Here is a 26,686-nt window from a genome sequence, read left to right on the forward strand (position 1 = left end):
TAGTCAGGATATGTACAACAGACAGATACGCTCAGAAAAGAAAGCAAAAGAATAGAGGGATTTTAAAAACAGGGGGAAATGATCAGCTAGAGCTCTTCTAAGAGCAGAGCAGTAAAAATCAAAAAGGCATGTGCATCCCCTGCAATGCTGAGTTATTGCCCTGATAAATGTCACTGCCAAGGAGGAGCTTCTTGCACAAGACAATGTGGCCCTAGAGACTAAACAGCAACTTTTATATTTACCTTTCACAAACCCAGTGGGAGGAAATTTTCTGACAGCACTATCTGCCACATTAATTTCTTACATCAGTTCAAGCTGCTTTATCTTCTGGTTGGTGTCTTTGGTTATATCCACACAAATGTGCTCAGGGCTTCTTCTCCACTCCTCAGAAAGCAAATGTGTCCAGGGGGGATCTGATGGAGGGCATAGTAGTGCCCATCCCCACCACAACTCTAAAAACCTCACTGAAACTTTCCTTTGTCCCTCTGTCACAGCTGATTTGCAGCAGAGGAATAACACAATAGAGGTAAGGTAACAAGGAGGTGTCAGGGAACAGCAGAAGCAGCAAATAGCAAGTTACAATGTGGAACAGATTATTACCAGGAGTTTTCACACTGGGATTTCCTTAGGGGGTAGAGGGGGTGGTCAGCAGGGTGAAATAGTTCACAGAGCTCCCATAATTTCAGGCATCAGCACCTCAGCCCTCACTGGGGATTTCCCCAAGGTCATGAAGGATAGGAATGTAGCAACTTAGGCTGAGAATGACAAAATGCAGGTGTGAGAAATGCTACAAATGGCCTTCACCATTTCATGTCTATTCTTTATTCTTTTCATGTTGCTTTCTGCTGCATAACGAAACACTCTTGTCTTCTTAGCATTATCTTGGTAATGAACAACCTGTCCTGTTCTCACCTGGTACAATACTCTTGTGATCCCCCTGTATTATAGGCAGAAACACACAACACTCCCTGTTACTAAATATTCTGCTGAAATCATCCCAGCTAAAATACTTTAAAGGAGCCTCTGACAGTGTCTATACACAGCTAACTTTAAATCCACCTCATCCCAGGCTGTCTCATCTGCAGTGCCCAGGAGAATCAGCCCTCAGCTGATGCTCTGATCTGAACTATGCCTGAGCTCATCTCAGCTGTCCTCAACAGCTCTTCCAGAACAAAAGCAAACCCATGACTGGAAAGGAAGAAGTACATGAGGGGAAAAACCTCAGCATCCCAATCTGATTAACCTCCAGACCTGCAGTTACAATCCAGGCAGAGAGGAAAGGTGTCTGCCAGCAAACCTCGGCAACCTGATTTACATCAGTGAATGGGAAAGGATGAAGAAGCAGGAAACAACTAAAGCTTCTTAACATTCCTGCAAAGAAACAGCCCAGAAAGAAAAAAGAGCCTGCAAAGGAATGCCATGCAAGAAATACAAATTATTGACCTGATTTATAGCACAAGAGGGATTTAAATGTGATTGAAACCTCCAAAAGTTTCAGATGTACAAAGTCTGTACTGCCAAGAAGGGAGAAGAGTTTACAAATGATAGTGGCTTACAAACAAGTTTCAGTCTTTCTTTCACTCCATACTCATGTGAGGCAGAGTTTGCAGAAAGAGGAAAAAAACCTGGACTTTGTGGCTAGATACTGGAATTTCAAACAATTTGCTAAACCAAGAGTTCCCTGCCCTGTTCCTCTCCAACACCAGCTTTACACACCAGTTCACTGTCATCTACCTCACCAAGCCTGGGGAGGGAGGACTGGGATACAGAAAGGCTGCTAGATGGCACATGGAGGAAACAAGTAACTCCAAGAGTCACATCTCTTCCCAAGGCTCTGAACGTGCTGCAGGACAGTGCTGCTTCTCCTGATGCCCCCCAAGGTGATAAATGAAAGCTGGCAAAACCTGTCTTTTGAAGTGCAGGGTGACTGTGACTCATACCAACCTTCCATAGCCTTGTTGATGTCTTCAGAACCAGATTTTCTGACTTAGTTTCTGGAGAGTTTATAGTGCAACAGGGAGAACACCCTCTTGGGATTCTCCTGGCCACAGACATACCTGGAGAATTGTCTCTAAACAAGTTTCTGAGATGCTGATGACTAACTGTCAGCTCAAGGAAGAAGCTGGGATTAGCCTCATCATTGGTCATTAACTCAGTAAGGAAACAGCAGATAGGAAATGTAATCTTGAATTCAACAAACCAAACTATTTTATTGTCCAGCTAAGAAAATGTTTCTCTCTGCAACAGATCTCTCAGAAAGGGACTTCAATGTACGCCACGAAACTCAACAGTGGTCTGCCTCCAGAGATCAGGCACCACATAATTTTAAAATTTTATTTTTATTTGTCACTCAAACAATCCACTATTACCATTTTAGTGTCAGTGTCTTGGAGCCTGAGTCCAGCATCAAGACTTTAATCCAGCAGGTTTTGTGCAAACTCAGGGCAAAAAAACTGTCTCAAAAATCTTGAGATCTAAGTACATCAGAAGTGTGGGCATTCTTTCTCAAATAAAGTCTGCAGGCAGCTGTTTCCAGTTCATTGATCTATTTCTGGTTTTGGTTTTGTTTTTTTATTTAATGTGGGGAACTAAATAGTCTTATCTAAACTAATGCAAATATCACTTAAGCTAAGTTAAACTTTCCCACCACTTTGACACACGCTTTTTTGAAACAGAAGTTTAAAACAATCAAGAAATACTTTCCCATAAGCCCAATGGCTACGTGTGCTGTAGAATGGCTTGCTGGAGTGACAAGAGTGGATACCAAAATTATAAATGTGCTCAAAAAATACCTATAGACCGTCTTATAAAAAAATACCTCTCATGGTGGTTAGGTGCAAAGACACAGGTAGTGTTTCAAACCTGCATTGCCTAAGCTTCAGATGAGAGGGTGTTCCAGGACGAGGATCTCTCTGTGTCTGCCTCTTCATGTGTACTCTTTTCCTAAGAGCCCACTGCCAGCTCTCCTCAGAGAGAAAACAATGGACTCAGAAAGAATTCCTGCCTGCCCCAGCATGACCATTCCTGTGCAAAAGAAAACAACAAAAAATTGGCTCAGAAAAATAAGCTTTAAATTGCTACCCGATATAATCAAAACAGAAAAGCCCCTTGCTACCATCAAATCTATTTCTGTGAGGCACAGCAGCTGAACAAGATGTCACTACACTGAGCAGGGCACAATCTGAGGATGAGCCACAGTTTGAAACCAAAGCAGCACACAAAATAACAACAAGCAAACTCTTAGCAAACACCACAGGAAGCAAGAGGTCCTAAGGAGATATTTGAAGGAGATGGAGAGACTACTCTCTCTCACTGTGACGTCCAATGCCCTTGCACACTGTTTTGGGAATTACTAGAGAGTTTCTGCCACCATCAATGTCACTCAAGCAGTTTTCCCTAGGAGAAAATATTTTTAAAGGTTTACAGACACAGCAGAAAACTAATATGCTAAATTGTCAGTTCAAGAGAGGCACTTTTATGTTCCTGCTGGACTGAGTGTAATGGCCTCAGTCTAACACCAGATGCAGACTACAGTGCAAACAGATTAACCATAAACAGTTGACTCTTACTGGTCAGGAGCAATGAACAGAGCAGGACTGTTTTGCCATTATTTCTGCCATTTCTAAGGCCACTTTTGGTATAATTCATTAATTCAAACAATAGCTGGTGATACATGTAGCTGAGGGAGGAAATTGTTTCCACTAGTGCCAAAACCTGCAAAAGAAAAAACCCAGTGTTCAGCTCATATAAAACTGGAACTCCAAAAGCCTCCAGAAGACAAGTCCTAAGCATCCACTTCAGCACCTGGCAGGTACCAAATGACCCAGGGAAACTGCATGTAATTAGACTGATGAAGCTACAGTGGGGCTATAGTGGGGCTACAGTGATGCAGGTAGCTGTCAAAACTTCTGTCTGTAAACGTTTTCCTTTGCTTTTCTTAATAAACAACATTATACATTACCTTCTAGTACTTTCAACTCTTTTAAGCAGTCATGGAATAAATAGTTGCAATGGAACGTAGGGGCTGATTTCACTGAAACACGTTTTGGGTTTGCTTCAAAAACAAAATCTCATACAAATAGAGGTCCAAGCAAACAGCAAACATAATGAGCTAAAGGAAAGGGCACTGAGTAGCACCCTGGATTACTTGGTACCAAGGTAACATGTGCACCATGGAAGGGAACTGCCAACAGCATGCAAAGATGAGCTCAAAGGACTGCGTGCAAACAGGTTGTCTGTGTGGTCCTCAGCCTTCTCAGCCAGATGATGGGCTGGAAACACCCCCTGAGAGGTGCTGAGTGAGTCCCAGGGCTTAGTGCTGAGAGCAGGGAGAGAGAGGCACTGAGTAGGTGTGCGAGTGTTGGTGGGTGCTGAAGAGCTGGTGGGGCTCAGCCCAGGGACAGCAGGTCACAACTCCCAGGCATGTCTAAGCTCCTCGGCAAGGGATCACTCACTTCAGATCCTGCTGGTACAAATATCCGACTCTGACTGCCCCGCTTTTCTCTGCGGAAGAACCGAGCACAGCTTGTCCACCTCTGCACCACCTGACACGCACCCTGGCACCCTTTCCTCGCAGCCCGGCCGCAACATTTCGGAGGAGGTGAACAGCCTCCCCCTCGAGCACGCACTTGCCAACATCCCAAATCCCACACAAGCCGGCTGCTTGGAACAGACCTTCCCTTCATCCCCGCACCAGGCAGCAGGATTAGGATACACCACCAGTTTAGGATACACCAGGGCCGCCCCCCCCCAGCCCCGGGGGACTCGCTCGGCTCCTCCCAGCCCACATCTGGCTGGACAAGCGCAGCGTCCGCGCTCAGCCCCGCGGCTGCAGGTGGGAGCATCCCGGGAGCGACGGGCGGAGCACGCCGAGCATCCCGCCGGGCATCCCCCCGGCCCACCCCCGGCCCGCCCCGCCCGGCGGCTCCGCGACGCGCAAGTTGCGGGGAGCGCGCAGGGCGCGGAGCTTCCTCTCCCGCAGCGCCGGCACGGAGCGCTCGGGGCGGCGCCGGAGTTTGCCCGGCCGGCCGCCGCCTCCCCGCCCCTCCCCGCCTTCTCGCGTTTCATTTTTGGCGGGGGCAGCGCCGGCTGCGGAGGAAAAGGCTTGGCTCTCCGCGCTCCGGGACTGGCGCCTGCCGCGGTGCGGATGCGTATGGAAGAATCCTCGTGAAAACAGCTCCCGACGTTTCCCCCCCAAAAAAACCAAACCCAAACAAACCACCCACTTGGATAATTAAAACGGTAAATCCAGCTAACTTTTCATTATCTTGCTTGCTGTATACTTATATATGTAGATATTTATGATTTATCTGGCTTCGTTTCGTCATCATTTGGTTTTTTGTTAATTATCTGATCTTGTGCTACCGGAGAACTTGAAATATTGGGGTTTGGAACAGAGGAGGACTCTGTTTCTGCTTTTTCCTAAAGTTGGACTGAGGAATGAGAATGTTCCTAGTTCATACCAGCCTTGTGAATATGTCTACTTGCTTTACCAACCTGATGAGATTTCCTGTGGCAGCATGCTCCTGAGTTTGCTTTTCCTTTTATTTTAATTTTAAGATGCTACCTAATACAGCAGATGTGTGTATGCTACACACACGCAGTCCTGTAGGCTGATTGATTTTGTACGCTGGCATTCACAGCTGAGATTCCAACCAGGCTTTGAATCTCTTTAGTTTATGATATTAACGAGTGAACTGTCTTCTGTTTTCATCCCAATTCAACTTGTGGATTCTGCCAAGAGATCATCCAAACCGAATCAAGTGGTGTTTCTTAGCCCTGTAATTATCTAGTTTCCTTTTCAGGGATTGAAGCATACTCTGGTTTGTACAGGTCACAATTGTACAGCTTCATAATCCAGAGGGCTTTTGTTTGAGAGGTTATTCATTTTATACAGTCCCTGTATTGGTTGGATGCTTTATGAGACTGGGCAACCCCAGGTTTGCTGCACATTATGAAAACCACCTTTAGAAGATTATGTCTTTGCTCTGTTAGATATAATTCCACAGATACTTACGCTTTCTTCTATTAGCTGTTCTTCTTGGAGTATTAATCCAGCAGATCTTTACCTGAGGAAAATAAAATTGAGCGGTTAGTTAAAAAAAAAAAATCAGTAGATACACAGAGAAAAGACTGTCTTATTCTCATAAAATATGAGAAAAGGAGAGTATCAGTTGCAGAGTTGGTAAAAATTACTGATCTGAACTTTGTTGTCAAATACAAGCTAAACTTCGAAGTCTGACTTGGGAAAAACTTAGCTCAGGGTAGACTCTGTTGCTCTTCATTGATTTTGTTTCTTTGCTTTCTGAAAAGTCAATCATGCATTGATTTACCTACCCATACATGCATGAGCATATTCACCTACACAGGCACACATCTGATATTGCTGAAGTGCAGGACCTGTGAGCTGAGTTTTTGAGACACAGAGGACTACAAACAAGGCAGGGAAAAGGAGGAGAGATTTACAATATTTGCTGTTGGGCATATATTTTAGGGACCTTTTAGGAAATGGGTCTCTAGTCAAAGAAGAGAGGCAGGGACCCCATGTGCACCTGGCACACGCTGCTGCTCTGAACTGCTGCTTGCTGTGATTACATCTGTATTTAAATTTATTTTTAAAAAACTTTTTTCATCCACTGTTTATCTTGTTGCTGTCAAAAATGGGATAAAATATGCAGTTGCTTATTAATTTGGTCTGCTAAATTCTAAGATCTCTTGACCCAAGAGACAAGTACTTTCCTTATGGACTAAAAAAACCTATTTTTGTTCACAATCATACAAACTGCTGTGTGCTGATGCTGCACCCTTCACTTCCTGCAGTGTTGCATGAAACACGAATAAGGAATTAGGAGTCATTGTTTCTCCTGCACATAGGACTGGTCAGCAGCACTGCTCAAAGCATTAGTAACACCAAGGAGTATTACTTTCTGAACACTGCAAAAGGTATAGCAGTGACTTTTGCCTCAGGTTGTTTTCAGGTACTGTAAGTAGACTGCTCTTGGTACCCCTGCCTCTTCACAATTACCATTCACACCTTCTGTCTTTGGTGGGACTTCTGCAAAGTCCAGATTTCCTCCAAGCTTGTGATATCTGGAAATTTCTTCTTTTTCATTGTGGAGACCAAAGCACTTGGAATGTCAAAGGATGGGAAAAAGTAATCAGCTCCAAGCCATTGTGAAAAGTTAATACAATATCTAAATCAGGATTTCTGACTTAGCTAAAAGTCTGCTTTTTTGAGAAGAGATTAATCAAGCCTTTGTTGTTTTGGAGTTTCATTGTAATTATTAATATTCCCAGAAGTTTTGGACTCTAGAGCTCTCCCTGCCCTCAGTGAAACCTGCAAAAAAGCAAGTTTCCTGGCATACTTCCTCTTCCTTCCTTCCTTCTCTGCAAGCTCCAAGTTACCTGTTTTTCCATCCAGGCAGCAAATGAAAGGGCTGACAGAACACACTCAGGCAGGAGGCACCCACTTCATGTAGAATCTACTTCTCAGTACCAAGATTCCTCTTGAGCTGAGCTTACAGGGCATCTCTCAGGTGCTCATGGTATTTTGTGCTAATTCCATATCTGAGGAAGACATACCACTATTTTAGTGTTCAAGATTAATAAGTGATTAAAATTCAGATATTTTTAATGACTTACTGATGCAGAGCTGTTAGAAGTGACAACTGAATGTATTTGATCTGAAAGAGTAACACCTTTTTATCACAATTTTCTCTAAGGTATTTACTGGAAAAAAAAGCCTTTTATGCTGCCAGATTCAATGGTTTGCCCTGCTATTAACCCCTTCCTTACCCAGAAACTGGGGGGGGGGGGAAGGCACAGCTTCAAAATGCAAGAAAAACTGACTTTAAGACAGCTTTAGCAGTTGAAATCAGTTTTTATACCTTTGTCTTTTAAATGACTAATCTCTATCTGTGGGTGTCCATTTAACCTGTGATATAACTTTAGAAACTGCTGGAGGCAATTTGTACTATAGGATCTGTCTTGAAGTGATTAACATTAGGTACACACAGATATAAAGCATTTCAGTATTTGATGGGCTGTATCTCTTGGCTTTGGATGCCTTTTTCTCTTTTTGTAATGTTACATTCTCATCTGCAGGGTAATTTATGAGCACAAGCAAAGGTTACAGACTCCCTAATTCAAGCTTCAACTGTTATGGCATTTTTATACAAATGCTCATTTACTTTGTCATACCATTTAGCAAAAAGGATCAATGTGATCCATTATCCTGCAACTATTGTGTGAAAAAAAGAAAAAGTGGTTCTATCAAAAATGTGTCCCCTGGTTGTATTTTTTTTTTTTGCAAACTAATTATATATGTCAGACATAATGTTGCTGTCTGCTATTACATTGTGTTTCCATATGTAATAAAGTTGGGGAAGTTTCAGTGCATGAAAAAAACAAAGTATTTTTTCCGTGGGCATTTGCTGTCCATGGTTGGAGAGTTGCTCCTGGCAGAGAAACAAGTCCTTCTGCCTATACAATTCACATTTTAATTAAGACCAGGGCACATTTCAGAAAATGCTGGGAATGTATATTATACATATTGAATTTCAAGTGTTGTTTTCTTCATGGTTCATCTTACAAATTAATGATGGAAAAAGAGAATGGAATTGGAGGTCATTTTCTCCACATTTTCTTTAGGTCCTCAGTTCTGCAATTCCTGAAGGAGGAAAAGCACTTGGGAGTACAGTGAAATAGGCAGACCCAGATATCCTAATAATTGACCAAACACTTTTGAGTTTGCCTTGCCTGCAGTAGGACTGTGTCACATGGTAATTTGGGAAACTTCTTTGGAAATGAAAGAGCTATGAAACTGGTTTGACTCCTGCAGCTGTGCACCCCTGTGTGTGCACTTTCTGTATTTTCTGTAGGGGAGAGGTACAAAACCCAAAACTAAAGGCAGGATGGCTAATTTTAAACAGGCATGCTCTGCCATGAAGCATCAGCTGCTCAGCACCACAAAAAGTTCAACCTAAGGACTCCCACATCACTGGCTCCTCTGAAAAATGGGAGGATTGGAAAGTATCAGAATATGAGCAAAAGTAGACTTGTTGACTATGTTTAAGTATTGAGGCTTTTTTGTCAAAATGCAAGATGAGTTTTGAAAGTTTTCAGTGGCAAACACCCCCAAATTCATGGCAAGGCTTATCAAAGTGAACAAATGGCTGCCTAGGTTATATTTTTCTTACTTATTCCTAGATTCTTGTGCCTAACTCATTGTATTTTGCAAGAAACCATTACTCCACTATGTTAAATGATAGAGTTATTTTTTCAGGCTTTGACTGAACCGGATTTGTGCTGATTGTAGAAAAGAGAATGGTTTGGTGGTGAAAACTTCCAAAAAGAATCAGCAAGTCAGCTGGTTCATGGACAAACACAGCAGTTATGTCCTAAGTGCTAAACTGTTAAAAAGTCATTCTCTGCCACAGGGAATATTGGATTGCAGAGTGACAATCCTGCTATTGAGCTGTCTGTGAGGTGCAAAGAGGGACCAAGGTGATTTAGCTACCTACTTGCATAAATAAGTGTCTGTGCTTACATATGTACACAAATACACAGAACAGTTCCTTGGAGACCAATATAAAACCCATGTGAAGAAGCAAAAAGTTTTGATTAATTGTGAAAGAGCATTGGGAGTATGATCTGCTGGAGAAAGAGGAAAGGAAAGCAGAAATGAAAACTAAAAGTCACAGAAATGTCTGATCCACTATGTAGATTTTTGACATAGGTGAGAAGGGCTGAACTGGCTACCTCACCCAGAAAAGCTTGTGCAGCAATGAGAGGTGATTATAATTTGATGGAATTCTTCCAAAGGGTACTTTGTACCTATTGAAGTGTGGTTTCATTTGGCAGCTTCTCCTGACTTAAGGAGAACTTCCAAACTCTGCTGCTATAAGTCACAATCAAAAATATGACAGTGTTAGAAAACTTTGACCTTCAAAATAGAATTTGAGAGTATTAAATTACTATAGCTGTAACACAGTCGTGTCTGCAATAACAATTACAGGCAAAAAGACAAGAGTCAGAATCCCCTTCCCTTTTTTCACAGCAGTGGAAATAAAAGTTCATTTTAGCCAAGTTTGAATCCTTTTCCTTTCTTCCTGAAGCTGTCTGTAGTTGGTTCTGCAGCAGCTGAGTGAGCAGAGCAGGACAGTTGGCTTGGGTCTTCTCATGGACGGGAATGCCAAACATTCTCTGGTTATTGTTCCTCCCTCTGACAGAGAACACGGTGTTCAGTGAATCACTCTTGCAGCCAGCAGCAAAACGTGACTTCAGCATCACCTTGCATCTTCTGTTCTCCCTCTTTCTCCCAGTCCTGCTGTTTTACCTGCCTCACTGCAATTAGGTTTCAGGCAGACCATCCTTCCTCATCCTCTGCTGTTTGAGTTTCCTGGGTTTTGACTTGCTGGGTTGCTACTGATTGCACTCACGTGGAAGCACTGGCACTGCCCTGCCTGGAAAACCTTCTGTGTGGGCAGCAATAATCCTTTGGGCTGTTGTTTCTCCCTGAATCCAGAAGCCAATGTGTATGACACTTACTGTAGGGTGGTTGTAATACATAAACCAAGTGTTTTCCAGTTTTAAGTGCAGATGATTTATTTGTATTTTAACCACGTGTGTTAGTCTCTAGATGCATACATTTGGGCCATAATTGGATCTTTCACTGGGTAAGAGTGATCCTTCCTCTGGGAGAAAAAAAACACATTCCTGTTTTTTTACCTAGCACTGTTAATTTGATAGCATTAAATCCATCCAGTTTATTTGTATTAAGCGTAAGATTATCTCTAAATTTAATAAGGGGGGGAAGTAGCTATCAATATTCATTTTCTTATCCTTAGCTTTGTGCTAGATTATGAAAGATCAGCTGGGCTTGGAGAACCAGTGCAGTAGGCAGTGAGGGAGCCCACGGAGTACAAGTTTGGCACCTCACTGCAATGACTGTGGCTCACTGAGTCACTGACGAGAAAGGGGTGCTCTGAAACCAGCAGAGACAACTGAAACAGGGAGGTCTGTGATCAAAATATGATCCTTGAGAGTGATTTCAGGCTGTGATATATTGGTAACCCAGCCACTAGAGGATGCAGGCTAATTTGGACCACATCAGTATTACTTACATGCAGCCCAGTCAGTTCATAGTATCTTCCTCTAATTTGTGTTATAATAAATCCGAGTAAATAGAGCAAAAGCTTTCAACAATGCCACAGACACAAAGCAATAGATGTGTGTTGGGTGAAAATATTAGGAGTATGTACCATTGTCTGGAAAGCTTTAATCAAAAATAGCTCATTATAACAACTATTGTTAAGTTATAAACCTTACACCACTTGTGATTGTTCAGGAGGCTCTCCTGGGTATAATGAAGTGCTTTAATTAATAGTTTAATAAAAATTAGTGTTTAATTATTCATTAACAGTTGAGCTGAGGGAATAACCTGTACCGCTGGTAAGAGTGCAGGTGGTTAAAGGTTGAGGAGGAATGCAAATGGATGGAACAACTGAGTTAGAATTAAAGGTTGTCCTAAAAAATGCAGCTGAATAGAACCAGTATCAAGGATGCTCTTGGGCAGGAACAGCCCAGAGTGCAAATCTAACAGTGGAAATGACTGACTGGGCAGGGATGACATCCCAGCAATATCACAGAGATGATTCATGTTCTGATGATGTAACCAGTGGATCCTTTTTGAAAAACTGCTATGTGGCCATCCACATCCTGAACCTGGGCACATGGGGAACAGAGAGAACAGGGCTGCTCTGCAAGGGGGGACATGCTGGGAGCTGAGATGACACCAGAGTAGGCACCCCTCACTGAGGGGACACAGGCAAGCAGAGCCAGGTGCCCGTAATGGGACCAGTGCCAGCCCCAGAACAGTGAGGGGATGAATCAGTGACCACACAAGGGAGCAGCCAGGAACAAAAAATGACAGACATTATTTAGTGACACAGAAAAAAATTCAAATGTACCAGAGAAAACAAGCAAATAATATAATTATCCTCTCAAGAAAAGAGGAAAGTCAAACTTTAGAAGTCTAATAGCATTTTGGTGTCTGTAAAAGAAGCATTTAAAGATGTTGATTTCTTTCCTAGGGAAATGACTTCCATTCTGTCCTCTCTTACACTTGTATCTACATAAACAATCTTCTGTATTGGGCTTGCCCAACATAATGGCATCATTACCATATCTTCTGCACAAAGAATTTTTACATTAGGGTCATAAATCAAGCTCATTCTCACTCTGCCTTTGGCTGAAGGCTTTTAATTTTTTTCTTCCAGTCAAGTCTCACTCTTCTCAAAGACTGTACTGCAGGTCTTATTATGAAATTACCTGAAGACTGACAGTTGCCAGTGGTAAAAAGGGCCCCTGCTGTTCTGTAATAGGCAAAATGTGTTTCTTTTCATCTAGACCAAAAGCCTTGTGTGATTATGGGGTTTCGGCTTTTTTTTTAATTAATATTTTAGGATGTTTATATGTAGAATAAACAACCACTTGCTATTAATAATGAGGATCTGTGTCTACACTGTCACCTCTCTGATTTGCTGTTAGTCCCTATCTCTTGATCAACCAAACTGTATCACTTTGAGTTTGTTTGGACCCTTTTATGGAGAAAACCAATCAGCTTCCTCCAAGACAAAAGCCAGATGTGGATTTAGAGGTGATTTGTTGAGGAGACCATTTCAAATAAGCACAATAGCCAAGACCATATTCACACTGAAATCTTTCTGTCCTGCACAGTATTTTCCAGCACACTTCCAGCAGATCTTCTGCCCTCCAGAGCTCACAGACCTTTGTACCATGCTCAAGGATGTGCAACTTATCCCCCCTTTGCTATTAGACTATCAAACTACCAATCTGCTCGTTCAGACCTCATGTCAATTTAGCTATTTTGAACCATAAAAATCTCTAAAAAACAGTGATGATGTGTTTCAGCCACGTGGCTCTGTGTTAGAGGCCACACAGTGTGGGCACAGCTGGTTTTTTCACACTCTAGATGGAGTTACCAGGAATATCATGGGCACCAACCCCACTTCAGCTGGGAGCAGGGAACTCCCAGCAAGAAACATCTTTTCTGTTTGTTTCAGAGATTCTTGGCTCAGGATGAAGTTTCTTTTGAATTTCAGATTTTGACAATGGCCTAGAGACATCCTAAGATTTCTCCTGGGCTCTCCTCAGCCCAGGGCAAGGCAGTAACCACTGGACAGATGACAAAATGAAACAACAAGATGAGCAGCCCAGGATGCATCCATTAGATTATGACGCAAAAGTCAGTGGTGCTTTGAACTCTCTGTAAAGACAGGTTTGACCTACAAAATGCCTATATTTGGATCCAGCTGCCAAAGAAAGACAGGTAAAGAGGGCATTAAGTGTGGAGCCTGCTCCTGACTGTCTGTAGAGGCAGCCAGCACCTGTAAGTGTTGTGCCACCCAGATCCCCTTGTAACAGCAAAGAATGGGAGCCTTACAAATGCTGACACTTTTCCAGAGCATGACTTATTTTTCGGTGAAGCAATTGCACAGTCCCTCGTGAGCAGCAGCCTGGGCTGTGTGTTTATGGTATTGGGACACACTCTGCTCTTCACACTGGAATTCTAAATCCATTGTAGTCTCTCAAAAGCCAGGGATGTCATCTGCACTCAGATATGTGATCTTTAATCAGTGCCAACAGTACTGGGCGTATATCTTGTTTTTAAGATGACCTATGAAGCTGTCATGTGTAGCTGCTTGACCTATAACAGATAATGCCACCAGGAGAAACAAGCACTAAAATGAAAAATAGCTTTCCTTGCTTTCCCTAACATTCATCTGACACTCCTAAAGGCTGGAGCTGAGCAGCACAACTGCATGCAGAGTGCAAGTTCACTCTGGTGCACCTTAATCACCTCTTTTAGTGGGCTTACATTTCTTCTCTCAGTTCTCAGGTAACAAGTCAAGTCTGCTGCTCATTAGCTCTATCCTTGATCTTGCACTGATATTATTTATTGGCTCTCCTGGTAGCTTGTTAGACTAATGGCACTCATTTTTTTGTCATATGCAGCTACATGTAAGAAATAAGCAAACCACATTTAGTCATTTCAGACATTTCAATCTACTCAATCTCCCTAATAGAACAAAGGGTTGCACAGATGCGCTGAAATTTCATCTGGTTTTTAGCATTAAGAAGCCAAACTCAAAAAAGTTACCAGAAAAGTGTGAAAAGTATTATTTAGGAAAACCAGGCATTAGATTTGCAGTGAGATTCTTTGGGGTTTTTTAGACATTATCCTTCAGAAGCAGCTGCTGTCTCAATGGCACACATCACTGGTTACATGAAAGATTCCTGTTGAAAGCATGACATCTAATTTCACAAAAGCAGTCACTAATTTCTAGCTTCAAAAGTCTATAAAGTGTGTCAGTCATTAATGACAATTAACAAAAATTCTGAACGTAGCGATAATTTAATCTCTAAAAAAAGAAGAGAGGATGAAATGTGTCTTGGACATTTTCGGGGTTATACGATACAGCAATGTGTCATGAATGGTTTCCTCCCTGGATAGTGGTGGGAAAAGGAGAAGGATAAGGCAAAGGTGGTGAAACCAAAGAGGAGGAAGAAGAGTGTGTGGGTCTGTCACTCTAAAGAGCAGCCCTCTGTATACAGTCACTCCCTGAGAGAATTTTGTTTAGGAGCAAAGTGTGAAATGCATGTTGACACTTAAAAGCTGGAAAATAAAAAACATTAACTGAGGGACACTAAACTAGAGTTTTTGTCAACAAGTTCTGCCTTCAGCTTCAAAATGTTTTTTGTCTTGTGTTCTGAAGAGCTAATGTTAAAGAACAACTGTAACTGATGGAGGAAATAATACTTGTAGTGGACTGTATATCCACCAAAATCATGCCACTTAAAGAAGTAAAATTATTTGCAGATACACCCATTTAGTTTTGCCAGAACAAACTTTAACTAAGCATTATTGAGCACAGAGATTTTTTTAACAATCCTGATCCAGCAGTTGCAACAGGATGGCAGTATTTCTGTTTCCCTGATCGTTCAGTAATTGGAAAGCACAGTCCAGACAGAACTTCTTGCTCTTTGGGGGTTTTTCATCTTCCACCAGTTTTAACCTCATGAAGGACCACAGTCACAGTCTCCTGCTCCTCCTGCTCATTACAGGCTGTTCTCAAACAGGCTTGGAGCCACAGAGCAGCAGCAAGAGCAGCTCTCTAACCAGCTTTTATAGCAGTCCTGAAGATTGAGATGCTCTGGTTCAAAGCCCTGTTATTTCCATTTAAGAGGAGGGCCTGAAATGGGCTGAGGTTCCTGCTGTGAGGGGCAGAGGGAAGAGAGCAGCACTTTGTGTTGCAGGGTGTGCAGGTGCCCACACTTTGAAGTGCTTTATCCATCCCCAGCACAGGCAGAGCTGACCTCTGCTGGAATCAAAGAGTATAGAGAGTAAATCAAGGGATTTATGTCCACATGAGGAGAGGAACATATTTTTGGCAAACTCCCCATTTCTTTTCAATACCCATTTGCAGAAAATCCCATTAAATTCTCCTTTCTCAAGACCTATTTGTGAAGGCTGGTGGATGCAACACATGATAAATGGGAAAAACAACACAACAGAAACACGAGGTCTGTGTTGCATCCACTTGCAAGAGTGGGCTGTATGTGATTATTTGGACATATCCTGAGGCAGGGATGGAGAAAGAGGAGGATGGGTCCTGATTCACTTTGGAAAATGCTTTCCCCTGCAGCCCCACAGAGATGCTTCTCTTCCTTTAAGGACTGGGGTGGTCTCCACTACTGCAGTGTCACCTGGGTTCTACTGAATGTCCATCCCACTGAAGTCTGTAAGGTTGGAAATGTGACTTTTCCTTTCATTTCATTGATTCAGAGAGACAGGCAGACACCTATGGAGGATATAGGAGGTCAGGGTTTGCCTCTCATCTCCCCAAATAACACAGCAACGATGCTGCCTGACTTCTCAGGTGTGTGGTGAAGATAAACTGGTGACCCTCTGCAGTTACCAGGACCATTGCAACACACCTAATCAGCTCATAAGATTCAAAAGCTTTTTTAGAAATTGCTCATCTCTGCTCCATCAGAAGAGTCACAAGAAAAAGCTCTTTATGAAATATTGGAAGAACAGATTTGGCCAGAATTTATCTGGGAACATATAGAATTAAAATGGACTTAAATGCAGCAAGATGACAAAGCAACTATTTTTCTGACCAGAAGGCATCTCTCTGCTGAAATCTGACATCCAGCATGTACCACAGAGGTATGTAACCAAGAGAAAAGGCAACCAAACATATATCTTCACTCCTCTCATAAATCTCTGAGGTACCTTGGTGGAAGTGGCACAGAAATCCAGATTGAAATTCAATGCAACAGCACAGAGCCTAAGTTAAAGTTAGGCAGACAGAGAGATGTGCTGAAAATACATATAAGATGAAGCACCATTTACATAGGAAGGAGAACTGGAAACTTGAGGAGCTGCTTTAATTCATCAGAACTTACTTCACATAGGAATGTAATTCTGACTTTTTACTGCCAATTCTTTTCATAAAAGTGGCACTTTTTTTAGGTGTTTCCAACTAGTTTGTTCCCTTAACTATTACTGAGAGAACTACTTATGCAATGACATAATGTAGTGATGCCTTTTCTGCATCTGTAATGTGTTGTACACCTGTGACTAAATGGTTTTTACTCTCTCATTTTTTATTGAGACAATATTGTACAGACTTCTTTGGCAGGAACCTAACATAAAGCTCTGTCTGTGGAGCCCAAACACATTTACTTTCTGGAAACTCATCCATTTAATCTAGAGAAGCATAGATCATTTGAAGAATGATAAAATTACATGGTCAGCCTGAAAATTAAGCCATTTATATGAAGAGGTTTGCTCTTATGCAGCTGTAGGTATGAGTCACTGACCTAAAAAGTTAAGGCATTGAAGGGATATTAAGAATATAAAAATAAAGATTTTAATAAATTGGTGAAGTAATAAAAGAAGACAGGAAATAAAAGACTTGTTTGTCCTGTCTGAAACAGAAAGCTTCTTTCTGTGGTAATGAGAACAGATCATACCCCTCATGTTTCCTGTTACAAATCTTCTGTCCCAACACCTGTCAAGTGCAATTGCTGGATGTTCTGCCCTTTAAAGAGCTGTAGGAATCAATGATCAAGAAGTATTGCTCTTGCTTTCAGCAAGGAAGACTTTGTTACCCTCTCTCCTTTCTTCAGACTCTTCTTTTCCAGTCTGCAAAAGCTGCCAGCCCAGAAACAGCTGAATTGCAGCAAGCAAATATCCTGGAGGGGTAGAGAGAGCCTTGTGGGCAGAACTGTTCTTTTCAGACACAGCTACCTCCCAGCCAGGGCAGAGAAGGTAGTTTCAGTTGAGGGTAGAGAGGGGAAAAGAAAGGGAGAACAATAGCTTTCTTTGTTTCTGTGCATCATCACCTACTTCTAAACCCTTTCCTAAAAGTGAGAATTGGTTTTTCTTCTGTCTAGTGGAGGGAATTACCAGAATCTGTTCTCACTTTGAGGGTGAACTGTGTCACTCCAAGTTCTCAGGCAAGAGCCTCATCTCCAGCATCTACAGGGGAGCAGCTCATACATTGCAATAAACTGGCTTGGAGTCAATTCAATTTAGATCAAAGTGATGATAATGCCTTAAAGGCACTAAAGAGAAAATCTGAAAGATGTTTCTGCCTTCTGGAAGGTTATCCAGCTAGCTATGCTTATCCCTTAGGTTTGTTTGCAAATTTAGATTCCAAGTTACTTCTAAGTACCCCTTGCCCAGTCACAATGGTTTTTGTGTGCAAGTGCTTGTCTGTTTTTCACTCTGTTTTATCTGTGTGATTTCAGAGGCCAGTGGGAGCTAGAAAGGTCCCTATCAGAACAAAGGTAATACCTTAACAAATAAATTGTGAGGATATAAATATTCCCAGTGCAGTCTGTTTTTCAGATTTAGATTCTCTGTGATAGGGAGGAGGCTGTACCACAGGCTGTGCCATGGGGCTGTGTGTCTGATTACAAAAGTAAATCCTTATTTAAATAGGTTTTCCTGCTGTTAACCTGCTGCCTCTCAGACACAAACACCACCACCATCCCTTTATTCTGCTTGTCAGGGACTTCTGAAGGCAGGGGTTTGTTTTGGAAAACAAGGTTTGGATCACACTGTCTGAGAGGCCTCTCCTCCTGGCACTGTGCTGAGGAAACCAAGCTAGGAGAGGTACAAAAGCTGCTGCTACCCCCAAGCCTCACACAGGCTGGTTCTGGAGTTTCCTGGTTCCTCTAAATGATGGGCAAGAAGCCCACCTTGCCCTGGAGAATGAGCTGCATGCCAGTGGCTGCAAGTGGCTGCAGATGAGCTGGGCTGGACTCAGGGACAGTGTCTGCTTGTGGGGAGTGGGGATACAGAAAAGGCATTTCTGAGGCAGAGGGATCATTCACGGATTGCAAAAGTTCAGCAGATTTGAACTAGGCATTCCAATAAAAGCTGAAATCAGATTGCAAATACGCATATTAATATACATGTTATACATGATCCTAAAGAGGCTGCTAAATCAAAGTGCAATAGGATAAACACAGACAGTGAGAAAAAGATGGAATAATTACAAGCCAGAGACTGAAACTTCTCTTATATCATCTACCTGTTTTTCCCTCACACCACCCCAGCATTCTTGCTAGACCTTTCTGAATCACACTTGTGATATATTGTCAGTTCAGCAGCAGCAGAGCTGGGGATAAGGCACCATGATTAAATCCTCACAGAGACTGTAACAGAATAAATCAAATTATGTAAGTAGTTAATTTTCATAATTTGAAATTACTTGTCTTTCATGCAGTCAGTATCAATCTAGGCTATTAGCAACTACTTTGGAGTATTTTTGGACATAGTTTATGAAGCTGTAAGGGAAGACAGCAAGCCATTTTTGTAAGCAGGTTTGTAATACCAAGTCTTGCACTGGGTTAGACTCTAAAGTCACTTCAAAAGTGATGGCATAATGGTCAGTTCTGGAAAACCTGATAGGCCAAAGCACAATCACCAAAGTGCAAGCAGGAATGAGAGCTGATTGAGAAAGGAAGAAGGGCAGAGAGCACATGGAAGAGCTTTCCACCTGCAGAGAAGAGAGCCCAAGGCTGCCCTTTCCCGCTGCTCTCAGAGTCACTGCTGTCCCACAGCTCAGAGGGTTTGGCTTTAACTTCATCCTCTGCCAAAATGAGTGACCTTGGTGTCACCATTTTGTCTCCCTGTGTCTCACTGACTCAAGGCAAGGTGAGGAGCATTCCCCTGATGAACAAAGAACTGGGAATAAAACCCACATTGAACACTAAAAGGCACTTGAGCTCTGTGAGGATGGGCCATTGCTGACACTGACAGATCTTCCTGTGAGGAGATTCCCTGCAGCTTCCAGTCAGGGTTACTCTGTACTCTTGCTATGGGAACAGGCAAAATACCTGCAAATAAGCTTTAAGCAGGACATGCAGTTCTGGAATTCTCCTCATAAGAGACGTGCCTCTGGTTTTATCTACAGCCAGCCATAAATTTAAAGGATGAGGATTTGCAAATAGTGGTTTGGCTCTCCCCTCCCACCAAGCTGACAGAAGGCTTTCACAGCTGCTTCTGCAGACCTTCACAAGACCTTTCCATCTTCCCTGCAAGCAGCAGTGTCAACTGAACATTGATTTTCAATGTGGCTTTTCATCACTGAAATGTTGACACTTTAATTATCAGGAGGCCCTGCACAGGTTTGAATTAGGAAACAATTAAGAGTACTTATATCATAGAGCTTAGTACAGCAACTCCCAAAAAGTTATCTGAGCAGTGACACTTTTGAAGCTTGCTTGCTGTAGTTTTTGTTCTTACAAAAGTTTTCAGTCCTTTTGTTCCCTCACACAGATTCTCTAATGTCTAATCATCTGTTGAACACATGCTGTGGCCTTTCCATTAAAAGGGGCTTGCCTTGTATCTACTTGTTTTCATCAAAGGCAAAGGGACTCTTGATGTCTCTGCAAGTTGAGTTGAAACTGGGCAATGAGTTCAAAAGGAGCTCATGGGGACTGACAATGGCACAGTCTTGTAATTGTTATTTCCCAAGGAAAATGGATTAAAATGAAGTATCTGGCTATGTGGTATGCTAATTCAAACCTTCCTTTTTGAGAGTTTAAAAAGAAAAAGTGAGAAAATATATCTTTACTCAATGTTTACTAGCTGAGTTTCAGTCAGAGGGAAACTGGCTCCCCAGATTTTTTTTTTCTCATTAATGGGTCTAGAAGAAGGACAGGTTTATGTCTTTGGATAACTAGAAGAAATTACTCTTTTAAAGTTCCTTCTTTTAGTAATTACTGTCAATTTGCTTTGTCAGGGGTTTCCACAGCATGATGTGTCCTTTGAAATAATTACAAAATAATTCTCCTTTTAAGGTTGTTTTGAGCAACATGATGGAAGTCTCCCATAGCCTGGTTTCCTACTGGAATTTTTATCCTTCTTGATCATAGGCTGTGTTCCCATGACAATTCCTGTACTCATGCATCCCAGAATTAGCTCCTAACACGTTCCAGCCTGATGGTACATTAAGCCCACTCAGTGCTCTGCAAACTACATGTACGCTCTAGGCTCTGAATATGTGGGGAGAGGAAGGTCTCTAATTTGGGTATTAAGGCTATGGGATTTAAAGATGGGAGAAGGTATGGACAGAAGGTAGTGGAGGAAGTAAAAGATGCCTTGGCTTCTTCCTTTTAACATTTTTTTTTTAAATAGAAATGCCTCATGTCTGCAGGCTAAGAAGGGTATATAAGAAGAGCAGTAAGTATTAACTTTTGGTGAAATGCAACACTTGCGTGAAAATGACATCACTTTATCTTCAGAGTCAGCTGACAAGGAAAGCAGTGTGATTTGACTTAAATTTCCTGCAGCTTTCCTAAACTGACCCTCAGCTTACCTGGAAGCTCCCTGTTTCCATGAGGTGCCTGTGTGGCATTCCTGCTTTAAGCCCCTCAGTGTTCCAGCTGCAGAGCTACACACCTTCCTAGAGATCTTATCTTAGTCCAAACCTGAGGAAACCTACCAGAGACTTTCTCAAAAGGAGCAGCTCTGTGCTCAGTCTTGGCTGCCAGAGCAGTGCCAAGGGTGATGCTAACACCCAGCAGTGTCAGGAGCTGAGCAGGGAGCATGTGGTTACTCCACCATGGTAAGATAAATCAAGGTCCTGTGACAAAAAAGGCCCCCAATAGGTGCTGGTTTGGCTCCAGATGGCACTGGTGGATTACTAGGAAGATCAGCATTGCATTCCCATGTTTTGTGGATAGCATTAATGTTTCTCAGCCAAGGCACAATGAATTCCAGCCAGGATTCCTGATGGATCTTCATGGCCATCCTGCACTGCCACCAGAACAAGTTCAACCACCAGAGCTACCAAGAGAGCTGCTCGCCAGCTCTTTTCCACCAGCAGTTACACTTCACAGATTAAAGCTGTTCTGAGGCTTTCTGGATGTTTTTGCCCCCAGCCTGCTCTTAAGAAGCTGTCCTGGCTGGAGAAGCAAAACTCTTCAACATGTTTCCATCTGAGAGCAGCGTACCACCTCACCATCTGTCACAACAGCACTTCCGAACATTTTCTTCTGCCTCTTGATGCTTCTTATGCCTCTTCAAAGTTTGCCCTCTGGCATTCTCCAAGTGGCACAGCAGTGTTCAGCAGTGAAATATACCCCTTGGGACGCTTGCGCTTGTGGAATATCAAAAAGTCTCCTTCCTCCCAGATTTTTCTGGCTCAGTATGATGGTACCATGAGGGTTAAAAAAAACCCCCAAAGCTTATTGTAACATAAGCATGGTTACCAAGATATCAGATATAGGAGAAAATGCAATTGAGATTATAGTTTGCTTTACAGTTTGAATGATGCTCTCAGCTATCAGCTACCTTTAACTTCTACAAGATATATTACCCAAGTAAGATATGTAAAGATGCCCACAGATTTTAAGATACTCAGTTTGCATTACTCACAGTCTCGCACTATTAATGATTTGAATTCAGAAAAAATAGTGCAAAATGTCTAATTTTTGCTATGCAGTTTGTGCATATGCAGTTTGTCACCTTCAGATGACCTAAACCCAAATTTCAAGGATAATACATTGAAAGGCAACAGTGTCTCTCTGAGGGGCCACCTATAAAAGTAACATTGACCTCTCATCCTCACAGAATCTCCGCGAGAAGCTGCCAACAAAACAATTGCTGTCTACTGCACCAGCTGCCAACAAGACCCTTTCTGTTCCTTGGTGACAAACCTCCTGATCAGATCTGTCCCACACCTCAGGGCCAGCCCACAGAGTTGCACCAGGAGGTTACTACTGATTTCCTCCACCCTCATCCATTTCCCAACAATTCAAAACCCCACAGGCACCCTCCCAGTCCCTGTGCCAGTGCTGGGCTCCAGGCTGAGCCCAGGAGGAGACCATAGGAGGGGAATTCCAGGAGTGAGGGAAAAACATTGCATTAGTGTTGCTATGGAGATGAAAATCAGCACAATAACTATTGTGTTCTGTTTCAAAGCTTCTCAGTCTTCAGTTTTAACTCCTTCCCCTACTCTACCACTGCTTCACTTGTCCCAGCAACATTCCAGCACACCTGAAAGATTTCTGTGCCAGCAACTGGAAAGTGAATGGCAGAACACATAAGAACCTGAAGTCTGGGCAGGGAGCAGAAAAAAGGGAGAAAAAAGGGAGAGAAGGCCTTGTAGAAAGTGGAGATGATAAAATAAAATTGGGGGGGAAAAAATTGTAAGAGGCAGGGATATGGAAAAATTGCTTTTGGAGATGGTGCAGAAACAGAATTGGAAAATACTTTGGTACCATATGGTCACCCTCTACCCTTCCTTAATGAAGCCTTGCCCCTCACAGAGAGCGAAGCACAGGCTGTGCACACTCAGCAGTGAATACTGAGATCTCTCTCTTCCAGGATGCAACAGCCTCTCACTTCTCTTCAGCACTGAGAGAAAAAGCAAAGCTTCTGGGAAGGAAATATACCATCATGCTGTTTTCTCAGAGGAAGAGCAGATGTTAGAATTAATACGATGATTTTAGAGTTTTCCACATCCACATGGTTACACTGAAATAGATGCCTGTGCCATTTCTGATAGGGTTTGTGTTTCAGTTCCCTAAAGATTGCCCTGCTTATGGCTGAGTTGTTGTTGACCTGAGTTCAATCCCTTCCATAAAATCACCTGGGCTGTAAACATAATGCTCTGTCCTTCTGCAGAAACACTGCACAAGCATTAAAGCAGGGTAATAAAGATTCAGTTGAGCTTGTAGATAAAATTAAGAAGATGAGGCATTTATGATCAACTAGGCTTCACAACTACCCACAGGGGCTAGAGGCAGCATGACCAGCTGTGTGAAGTGTCTCTGAACATACCTTTCACCCACAGAAAACTATTTCTCTTGCTGCCACAGCCCTTGTCCTTTTGCTTTTTGTTGTTCTCCAGCCCCAGCATTCTCACAGCTTCTTATATGATCTCTAACCATCCTCTGAGGAGGAAAAATGCCCACAATAATTTGCCCTCAGCCCTTCAATATGAGAGGGAGACTAACCAGTCATGAGACTAAACTTTTTTTAGGGTGCTGTAGTGTCAAAGATGGACTGCAACACAGATTTAAGAGTAGTGAGGAATGACAAATCTTGGCTATTACTTGCTGTGCAAAAATTTTTAAATAAAACCATAATTTCTCATAACTTGCATTGTAGGCAAGCCTTCAAAAGCAGGGAGATGAATGTTTTCCCTTCCAGAGTTCAAAGAAGAGGAAAAGGCATCAGTGCCTTATTGATCTATAAGGCATATTTTGTGGAAGCTCAAGGAAGTCCAAAACCAGAACGAAGTTCAATGGGAATCTCAGTCCAACTATAATTCTACTGTTGCTATCTCATTTCCATCTCCTTTCCCTCCTCCAGCCATGCAAAGGAAAAAAGCTTCAGACTAAAAAGTCCTATATCTGTCACTTCTGAAGGCTCATTCCCTTGCTTTCTTGTGAAGAACTATGGAAACACCTTTCTGAGAAAACCTCAAACCAGACAAACACAGACAGAAAAACTGCTCTTTCAAGCTCAGGAAGTTAAGGCTTTGGCAAATCAAGCCTTTCAATTAAAGTTTCTCCAGTCAACAAAACATCAGACTATCTTCTTGTTATTAAAAGGTTATCTTATTAAAAAGTGATCAGTTTAAACTTGAAACTCACATGCACTATAGAATGGATGAAGCCTGAAAATATGGGAATCATGGGGATGAGTGAGTGTGCTACAAATTACACCTTTCTCAGAAAATCTCATTTTCTTTTTAGGAAATATAATACATAAAATTATGACAAATAACTAAGATCTTCTAATTGAGGAAGGAAAGGGAGAAGCAGCAGGCTATGGATTTTGCTCACATGCCAAAAGCACAGCATATGAAATGTCATTGCAAAGTTCCAAAGCCACACTGAAGAGTCTTGCTTGGCAGCTGATTAGTTAGGGAAGATACTTATCTGCTCAACTCTCTAGTAATGCTGAAAGTTTTAAGTGCAATTCAAAATCATCTGTCTTTCTACCACATTTCCCTCTTATGCTTTTGGAAGACAGGGTGATGAAAGTCTTTATTTTGTGAACCCTAAAGGAAGACAAGAGATTACCAAGAGATCTTTTTTTGGCTACTGTACCATAACCTTTCTGGATTTCTGAGAAGGTTTGTCTTTAGGGGGATTTACTTATTTTTATCCTTGGACTTTTATGTACCACACAGGTAATGCAGTTTTTTAGTAACAGAGTACATGCTCATGTTTCTGTCCAGGGGTCACTTCACAGATAAAACAATGGTATGAATGCCTAAATTAATTCTCAGTCACACTGAAATGACCCAAATACCCAAACTAAAGTTTTGGAAAATGCTAAGTTACACCAGGGCTACACTGTCTTAATCTAGATATTCACATCCTGATGATGTCACTGAGAGAGGATTGGTTTTGAAAGGATGATTAATTTCATTTTTTCTGCAACATCATGAATGGTACTAACCACTCCATCTAATTCTGTGCAGTGTTGATGTTAGTATCATGATACAAATAAAACTTAGCATGACCTCTCAAGAACCTGGGTACCATCCATATTAACAAATCCTTCTAACACAAGATTTATTCTGTGTGGTTTTTAAGCCTTAACACAGTGTCAAGGTACAGGGAACTTTCCCATCTTTAGCTGGCATGGACAAGTTGGTGTGTCAAGAAATAGCTCAGGTGGGTCACAGTGAGGGTCTGGTAGATGGAAAGCCATGCCTGGGATTTAACTGAACAATGTCTGGATGAAAAGCAGTAGAGCTTCTCAGGTTGCTCCATGCCTCCTGTACCAATTCATCCTACAGGAAACTTGCTACCTCCCAGGGCTCTGTTGCAAATGCCATCTGACAGTGAGCGAAAATGTCTCAGGTGATGTGAAAAAGCCAGAAATGCAGGCTGAGCTCCATCAGTTTGACTCTTGAACAGGCAGAGTCATGCCACACGGTCCAGCAGAGAGCTGCTGGATGGGGACAACTGCTTTCTCTCTCCCAAGAAGTGCCATGCACTTGGGAAAAGGAATTCAGCCTTTTGCACATAGCTGCACACACAGCTGGGGTCTCCTGACTGCCATGTGACAATCATGGATGTTGCACTGAGTGCTGTGCTTTGATTGTGGTGTTTTTCAAGCCCATTTTCACTTTCCCTCACGCTCGCCTTTTCAGCTTTGATCACAGAGCAGCACAGCTGAAGGCACCTGAGAAACATTGCTAGGCAACAGATGCTGCAAAGGACAGCTTCCCCTCCCCTCACACCGAGGTGGCAAGAGACCTTACAATGCTCCAAGTTGCCTGCTGCAAAATATTCAAGGCAAAACCAGCTCAGTTTTATGCAGGCGGTCAGTTGAAGCAAGAAATTACTTTGGAAGTAGGAGTTGAAAACAAACTGCAATAGGGAAAAAAAAGGCAACTCAAGGAAATGAAAGAGAAACATGATGGGAGACAACAAAAGGCAACATTAAATAAGGAGTTATTAGATGTGTCGGAGCAGGTAGAGAATATGAGGAATGGAATTAGCAAAACAGGTACAAAACAGATTTGAAAACTTCTGTGTTAGCGTTAATATATCTAAGCTTAATTTACTGTCCTTGTTATAGAAGTTTATTTATTGCTGAAATTCCAGTTAGTGTTCATTTTACACCACCATATCAAAAATTATGTCTACCATGAGGAAACCAATACCACTGTTGTGTTTTTCTTCTGAATTACCAGTGTACTTCACATTCATTTTTGCTCAGTCCATAAATGTCATCCAGGGAGTAAATGGAAAAGTTTCATTTCATCACCATTTAGGAGGGAATATAGAAGCCACATAAAGCCACATAAATCTTTATAGAACACAAATGGGTATTTCACCCAGAACATAACTTGAAAGCCTCATATAAACAGAAAATGGTACATACTGAGCACTGCTAAGTAAGCAAAGGGAATGTTGCATCTGTCTAATGAGAGTTTCCTTTAGGACAACAAAAACAAGCTGCTAGAGTAACCTGACCTGGAAGTTGTGAAGCACAGTGCAGTACCACATTTAGGAAATGTGTTTTCAGCATTTAAATCCTTAATTGCTATTTTAAATGTGTAAAGAGGCTTGCCCAGTCAGATGAACAGTGGCAACAAAAACAGATGTT

At 42.2% G+C, this 26,686-nt stretch overlaps 1 protein-coding gene and 1 long non-coding RNA gene across 2 annotated transcripts in view; one reads left to right on the top strand and one right to left on the bottom strand.

The window, feature by feature from the left end:
• Nucleotides 1-2,075: 2,075 nt before the first annotated feature.
• The window catches only part of LOC146445534 (uncharacterized), a 36,340-nt gene continuing 11,729 nt past the window's right edge, over nt 2,076-26,686 (bottom strand). Inside the window, exons 2-5 of the long non-coding RNA XR_014855308.1 lie at nt 7,405-7,566; nt 5,497-6,068; nt 3,570-3,714; nt 2,076-3,024 (exon numbers count right to left, since the gene is read on the bottom strand). This is a non-coding gene — a long non-coding RNA (uncharacterized LOC146445534). The remainder of the gene's footprint in view (nt 3,025-3,569; nt 3,715-5,496; nt 6,069-7,404; nt 7,567-26,686) is intronic.
• Nucleotides 5,000-26,686, top strand: part of HTR1F (5-hydroxytryptamine receptor 1F) — a 104,595-nt gene continuing 82,908 nt past the window's right edge. The window contains exon 1 of the mRNA XM_085075648.1: nt 5,000-5,241. The gene's annotated coding sequence lies outside the window, so the exon portion shown is untranslated. The remainder of the gene's footprint in view (nt 5,242-26,686) is intronic.

This window comes from Lichenostomus cassidix, chromosome 1 (genome assembly GCF_008360975.1).
Source record: "Lichenostomus cassidix isolate B80296 chromosome 1, HeHo_3.0, whole genome shotgun sequence".
In the NCBI taxonomy this organism is placed as follows: Eukaryota; Metazoa; Chordata; class Aves; order Passeriformes; family Meliphagidae; genus Lichenostomus; species Lichenostomus cassidix.